General features: G+C 40.0%; 1 protein-coding gene across 3 annotated transcripts in view; it reads right to left on the bottom strand.

Annotated features, from left to right (window-relative positions):
- The window catches only part of LOC103129142 (leucine-rich repeat and fibronectin type-III domain-containing protein 5), an 86,627-nt gene that overhangs the window by 44,766 nt on the left and 33,924 nt on the right, over positions 1–7,937 (bottom strand). Inside the window, exon 1 of one of the 3 annotated variants that reach the window (XM_007540121.2) lies at positions 726–831. The exons of the other annotated variants lie outside the window; for them this stretch is intronic. The gene's annotated coding sequence lies outside the window, so the exon portion shown is untranslated. Of the gene's footprint in view, positions 1–725; positions 832–7,937 lie in introns of those variants that run through there. 3 annotated transcript variants of the gene reach the window in all.

The following is a 7,937-nucleotide window of genomic DNA, read 5'->3' as shown; positions in this document are numbered from 1 at the left end:
ATAAAAAGTCGGGCATTATCATCAATCAATAAAATGGGCCAATCTTGAAGATTGGACTTTATGCCGCTGAGACTTAGCTTTTGTCAACAACTCAGAGGCGGAATTGAGAGGTGTTCGCAACGCAAATGAAGTCCCGGCCGGAACACGGTGCGCTAACACATACCAATCTCTATAACCCCTTATATACATTTACAAACATGAACAGTTCTTAAACTTCAGCATATAACTTCCGTTGGCCTGTTGATGTTCGAGTTCGCTGAAGTCCCGTTACTTTTCCTCTTGTTGGAACCGGATGGACCAAACGAAACCGTCTCGCTCCGCCGACGTCCTCATTAACGGGTCCACACTTCCCATTACTTAATTCTGAACTATCCTCCGCGTATAATCTTTTTTCTAACTCACCAACTATGTTTAACACGAATTTTTTGTTTCCCGTATTGTTCCAATCCCTCTTTCTTTTTTCTCTCCTTCCGCTCTCGTTCTCCTCTCCTCTCCCAGAATCCTCTTTCTCTCCCATTTCTTTCCCTCCGTACACTTCACTTCCCCTCGTAAATCTCAGTTACTCTCAGACATAGGAATTCATCCCTCCCCGTACTCTACAATAAGGTAAATCACCGAAATATACATTTATGTAACTCCCTTACCCATTCTTAACCCCAGTTAGCTATCAAAAGACATAAACCCCCTCTTCTTGTGGTTCTCAAACCCCAGGGCTACACACACACCTCATGTCATCAAGGTGAATGGTGAAGGCTTGCTAGAGGTCAGACATCTTGAATAGATGTTTTGCTTGTAATTTTCTTGCTGTCTGAACAGTTTCTGTTCCCTGAAAGTTCGGCCATATTTCTGTCTTACATCCTGACTTTACATTTTAAAATCGCTGCTGCTCTTCACATTTCTTCTGTCGTCTATAGTGAAACACTCTCGGTCTCCTGACTCTTGGCTCATCTGCACATGTCAGCTGGCCTCTGAAGTTTTGATTTAGCAGAAATTATTTCTGCCTAATTGTAATCTCATAAAAAAGTAAATTACCTAATTAGGGAGAGATTCTTTACTTGAACATACAGTTGAGCCCAAAAATATTCATACAACTGGCATATTTATCTTTAAATTAATCTTTTGTTTTGACCTAAACGTTTCTTCAGACATGTACTAAATTCTGACAGTCTGTGGAGGCAGCTAAAGATTAGGGTGATGGCAAAGAGGCCTTCCATCCTCCAGGACTTGGAGTTCGTCTCCAAAGATAAATACTGAAATTACTGGTGGAAACATGGAAAAAGCTGCTCAGACGTTACAAGAAGCTGAAATGACAGTAACGGTTACTGCACTGAATATTGAGAAGATAAAATATTATTTTGACTTTTCCTCTGGAATCTGTTACTATTTTGGTGCTTTGACCTTTTGTAAATATATAAATCTGTTATTTTAAAGGGAATGTTTAACTCAGAGAACTAACCTTACATGAATATAATTTTTCTTACATCGCNACACACACACCTCATGTCATCAAGGTGAATGGTGAAGGCTTGCTAGAGGTCAGACATCTTGAATAGATGTTTTGCTTGTAATTTTCTTGCTGTCTGAACAGTTTCTGTTCCCTGAAAGTTCGGCCATATTTCTGTCTTACATCCTGACTTTACATTTTAAAATCGCTGCTGCTCTTCACATTTCTTCTGTCGTCTATAGTGAAACACTCTCGGTCTCCTGACTCTTGGCTCATCTGCACATGTCAGCTGGCCTCTGAAGTTTTGATTTAGCAGAAATTATTTCTGCCTAATTGTAATCTCATAAAAAAGTAAATTACCTAATTAGGGAGAGATTCTTTACTTGAACATACAGTTGAGCCCAAAAATATTCATACAACTGGCATATTTATCTTTAAATTAATCTTTTGTTTTGACCTAAACGTTTCTTCAGACATGTACTAAATTCTGACAGTCTGTGGAGGCAGCTAAAGATTAGGGTGATGGCAAAGAGGCCTTCCATCCTCCAGGACTTGGAGTTCGTCTCCAAAGATAAATACTGAAATTACTGGTGGAAACATGGAAAAAGCTGCTCAGACGTTACAAGAAGCTGAAATGACAGTAACGGTTACTGCACTGAATATTGAGAAGATAAAATATTATTTTGACTTTTCCTCTGGAATCTGTTACTATTTTGGTGCTTTGACCTTTTGTAAATATATAAATCTGTTATTTTAAAGGGAATGTTTAACTCAGAGAACTAACCTTACATGAATATAATTTTTCTTACATCGCTGTCCTTCAAAGTGGTTAGAAAAATGCAAGTAATTAAAAAATCTGATGGAAATCCTGAACTGTATTTCTAAACTGTTTCAGGGTTATGTTGATGCTGCAGCAGCTTCTATACTAACCGCTTCTATAGCTGCTGCTGTTCCCACTGAACACCTGACTGCATCAGACGTGTTCATTCACAAACTGCTGCAGGTCACGTGAGCCGCCCAGAAACTTTAACGGGTNCAGGGGCCGATTCCAGCCCAGGGGCCGATTCCAGCCCAGGGGCCGATTCCAGCCCAGGGGCCGATTCCAGTCCAGGGGCCGATTCCAGCCCAGGGGCCGATTCCAGCCCAGGGGCCGATTCCAGCCCAGGGGCCGATTCCAGTCCAGGGGCCGATTCCATGCAATTCAACAGCTGAACTAAACTGATGCAGAATGAGGCTTTTTATGTTTAATGAGGGCAAAATTATTGCCAACAAATTAAAATCTTATTTCTGTTGAAAATATCAGGGACAGCATGAAGTGTATTTTCATAACTACGCTTTTATCATTGAGCCTAATGTCACAGTCAAATGAAATTTAGCTCTGATGCATCCAAATCTACTTCTGAGTGATTTTTGTGTTCATTTTGATTAATTATAGATTTTAACACATATTTTTCCACATATAAAGATTACGCCTGGAACCTGTTATTGATATATTTATGGTAACATCTATAATCACAAGCTGCATCAGCAGCGGTGAACAAAGCTGCGTCTCTCGGCCCTCTGAGGTTTATTTCTGCTTCTAAACGATCTGATTGGACAACTGCTGTGTTCAAGTTGTGCTAAAAGGCGTTAGCCTGTCAGCGAAGCTATTCAAGCCTAAAGTAGCATCTCAATGCTAAACATGTAGCAGCAGCACAGGTGCTAATGCTAATGTTAGCTTCCAAGCAGATATTGGTGTTTGTCTCCATTGTTGACCTTTGACCCCTGAAGAGAGGAGCGGCTGACTGATTTAATCATGAGCTGTTTTATTCTGTCATGTTCTTGTAAATCTTATTAAAATTAGTTTTCTTTGCTTTTGCTGGTTTTTCATTTAAAGTTCTTTTGATGGGAATCTATGGTGACTTTAGGCAGAAAGATGAACGACAGTTTGATTACAATCAGAGGCAAATAAACTCAACAAGTGTGTCAGCCATGAAGTCTGGCTGATCAGATGTGACGGCTAAATGAGCCGCAGCCAAACCAGTTTGATTAAACAGGTTTCCTGTCTGCAGCACTCAGAAAACTTTCACCAATTTACCCGTCAAACCTCATCAACATTTTTAACGTCTAATTTATTTCATCCGTTTTGAACACCTTCATTTCAGGGAAGAGCCTCTTCCAGCACAGACCCTGAAAACTCATCCTGCTTTAATCATAAACTAAAAAACTTTCAAAAAACAATAAATATCCAGAGAAGAAACAGAGAAATCAGATTTCCACTGAGGCCTAAATGTCTTTGATCTGGAGCTCCATGAAACCAGCCAGACCAGGCACACACACACACTCACACACACAGCTGTGGGTCCATGCATAGGTGTGTGTGTGCGCATGTGTGTGTGTGTGGTGAATAATTATGTGTCTTTCTACAAAATGTCAGTGGACTTCAAAGAACATCAGACAAGTATACACACACACTGCATAACCCATTATTCAGAGAAATGGGCCAGAATAAATTTGTCTGCTGTGTGTTTTTGTCGTGTATCTGCGTGTGTGTGTGTGTGTGTGTGTGTGTGTGGGATGCTTGTGCAGAGGAGACTGTATTATTTAGAGAGCACTGCATGGCTGCAGGTGTAGATGTTGGTTTCTAGCTGGAACCTAAATGTTTACAGATAAGTGATGTTTTTCTGAGTGTCGCCATGGAAGCGGGGTTCGATCAGGATGAAGGTCTTGATTCACAAGTTATTTCAAATAACTGAACTAAACATTCAGAAGTTTTTTGTAAAGTTGTTAAAGTTTTCTGCCACTCTTCTCCATCTTATATCACACATTTTAGTCAACTTAGTGCAGAAGAAATATGAATGTGGTGATTTGGTCAGATTAGAACCTGATAACATGCTGAACTTTCACTGTCAGCTGTTCTCTTCTTTCATTTTTATTCTTTCATTTATCAGTTTATTCAGTCATCACAGAATGAAGCATTCTGCTGATCATTTCACCTTCTCCTGTCTTACACACTCTTATCATTATGTTATCACTTAAACAATCACCTGACTTAGAAACCAAAGTCAGTGAGGTCCATTAAAATAAACATTGTTTCTCTGCCGTTAATAAATGTAGATTAATGATTGCAGATTTCCCATCATTTAAGCTCTATAACACAGAATTAGGATAAAACCCAGGATAAAGTGTACAGCATAAAAAAGATCCCACATGGATTTAAATCCACTATTGAGTTGAAATCAGCCTGAGGTGGAAAAGGACAAAATGTCTGTAGAATGAAGTTTGTCGTCTTTGCTCAGCATCTTCACATCAAATGGTCTGAAGCAGCAACACGCCAAGAACTCCACCTTAAGACAGAAACTTCCAAACAGGACGATTCAATAATCCCATTTCACTTTGTGTGCCTCTTCAACACAGGCCACAAACAGGAACAGGAGCATTACAGGGACATAAATGTTTTATATTAAAACAGTATTAATCTAACTAACCTGCAGCCAAAAACACAGAATGCTTCACATAACTAGCCATCAGAGCAAACATGTTACTTCTCAGAAGCTGCACACAAACACCCACCAGAAAAACCTCCTGGGATGAGGTGGACATGAATCAGGAAGATAAACCTTAAGACGTTTGGAGCACTAAAACATCTAGAAGTGGCAACTGAGGAACTGATGGTCCAAATATCATAAAAACTGCAAATCTCCTCTGAGGCCCATAAACTTATGGTAGGATTCAAATCCTCCTAGTTTAGTAGCAGCAGCTTCTAAAAAATGTTTCATTTCCCATCCACAGCATTGAGGTACTAAACGTTCAACGGTGAGAGCACCTCTGACTGATAGTATCTACATATTCTGGTACGGCTGCGTTTCCTCACAGATGAACTGGTTCACCGCAGTAACAGCCTGACAGAACCAATTTCTCCACATAATGTGTTTTTAATCACTGATGTGATGCAGCTGCTTAGGAGCCCATATCCCTCTTATTGACTCATTTCTTCAATGCAAACTATGTTTAATAATCCAGAAGCAGCCAACTGGATCTTTGCATTGGTGGGCATCTGCTAGAAAATGTACATCTACACAGAAATATGGAGAAATGGTTAACTGCAGGGCCAGACATCCATTTCAGCCAGTCTCATTAGCAGCTAAAGTGCCTCTGACTGATTTTTCACATGCATTTGCATCCTCCCTAATAAAGCACCATATTTTTTACTGTGAACATTTGTTTAATGGCATAATAAGTTTGTTTATGCTCACAAACTAAAGAAGCAGCTGGTGACAGCTCGATTTGAGGTGGGATTTCCTCATTTGTTCCTGATCCTGTATGATGGGAACGCAGCGGAGCGTTCAGCCTGAGCTGGCAGCTTCTGGGCTGATTAGCATCCATATGTGACTCCAACAGGAATGGAGGCTTTCCATCAGTTTCCATCAGCAGACGGTCAAGTCAGTCCTGAGCGATTACAACAGCAAACACAGGCAACATAAAAACAACCAGTCTGAGCTCCTGCTCAGGTCACTTCGAATCAGGCATTTAGCTTTATTTATTAACAAATAAATCTCTCTTTCTTTCATTATTATGACTTTTAACAAATGAAAATCATTTAGGTAATTTTATCTGATTAATACAAGAGAAGTTTGCTCTGATTTAAATTCAGACAGTGAGAAAAAATGGTGCATGTAAACTTCTGGTTTCCACTGTAGAGAACAGGCAATTAAATCTTATTACAGTAAAACATGAAGAGAGCAGGTTTATGGTATGCAAGTCAGTGAATTAATACATTTTACTCCAGATAACTTTAACAAGGTTGAAACCCAGAAGCGTTTCTGAAGCAGCTGGTATGAATCTGCAGATCAGAACTGATCCAGTGATTCATCTGCTCAGTTTCTCTGGTGGAAGGCTGAATTTAAATCGAACTGGTGCTGGTGAGCGGAACCACGCCGCACCGCACCACACCGCGCCGCACCGCACCGCACCGCGCCGCACCGCGCCGCGCCGCCTGCCACACGCAAGTAAGTGGAATGTTAACAGTCAGGCAGCCAGGGGCGGATCTACTGGGGTGGCAGCTGCCACCCCAAACGAGGGCCTTGCCACCCCTGTTGCCACCCCAGCTAGCGATAATGAATTCAATAAGTAGTTATGGCAAATCGGAGATTAAGTGCATGAATCTCTTTTTTTCCGACAACTTTTAATGCAACACAATGTAACCTGACACCTGAGTAGGTGCGAGAGAAAGACAGTGTGTGAGGCAGCAGCATTGATATGAATATAAATTACTGGACTGGACATTAGTGACTTATCGTGCGCCACTGCTGTCCATTGAGTCAACATTATGGGTGGTCAGGAAAATACCACAGGCGCACAAAGAATCTGAAAAATGGACGCAATATTTAGCGGTTAATTCAACCCTATGAATTAGATAACAACGGCTTCAGATTTCACAGGTGAGGAAAAAGTTTTAACTTAAAGAAAACATTGAATAAGTGAGCAGTGGGTCAGTTATACTAGCCTAACTGTTAGCCTGCTATTGACATTGATAGCCTTAGCATGTGCTGCACAGTTCGGTGTGTTTTGGTTCCGTTAGCATTAAACAACCCGCCATCAAGTCATCAGTAGAGCAGCTGTTTAAATCAGCTAATCAACCACCGCGGTGATCAGGTGAAAACTTATTAATAATCACAATATAGACATTAAGCCTGACAGCATAATGTAACAGACTGGATGTTCTGTTTTAGTGTCTTTGCTACTTTTTTGTGTGGGAACTGTTTGTTTTTTGGTGTTGATTCCCATGATCGGTAATCTCTGCTCTATCTGCTCGTTGAGCTGTTGTCTGTCGGTTGCCATGGCAACGGGTAAAGCCGATACGCAGCAAGAAAAGGCAGAATAGAAGTGGTGTTTGGTTCTTCACCTGTTTATCAGCTGTATTGTGGCGCACTGTCTGCAGCCGCTGCAATTCCTAAAAACAAGCGACAAAAACTGAACTAATCATCAAACTACGGCTCCTACAGCATATTTAAAAAAAAAACGATTGACCAATATAAATAGAAATTCGCTCCTTCTTGGATCTTGACAGAACTAACAGAAACAAAATTGTTTATAGATTTGTATCACGGAGAATTTATCAATCAGTTTTCTCCTCTTTATTTTAAATCGTATTTAATAGATATATCTGATAACAAATTATGGTGCTACAAATACTTTTGTGACAGATTTCTGCTCGTCCTGCATTGGGATAAAATGGTTTTCTGGACACAATGAATCACATAGTGACTAATAGGCTCTGTCCAATCCAATAATACATATCAATTAGCAGGAGTATGAAAGACATAAAAATAATTAACTATCCTATATTAACAAATTATATTTAATCGTCAGTGCTACATAAAGCTCATTTTGAAACAATGCAAGTTAAAAACAATATTTTACAATAAGAAAATCAAGTAAATTAAGTCCAATGTTCGGTCTGTGTAAGCTAAACGCGAGAATAAGACGCGTTATTTATATGCCTATATATATA

This window comes from Poecilia formosa, unplaced genomic scaffold, assembly GCF_000485575.1.
Source record: "Poecilia formosa unplaced genomic scaffold, Poecilia_formosa-5.1.2 Scaffold519, whole genome shotgun sequence".
NCBI lineage: Eukaryota > Metazoa > Chordata > Actinopteri > Cyprinodontiformes > Poeciliidae > Poecilia > Poecilia formosa.
The sequence above is the reverse complement of the archived record's forward strand: the minus strand, read 5'-3'. Positions and strand labels throughout refer to the sequence as shown.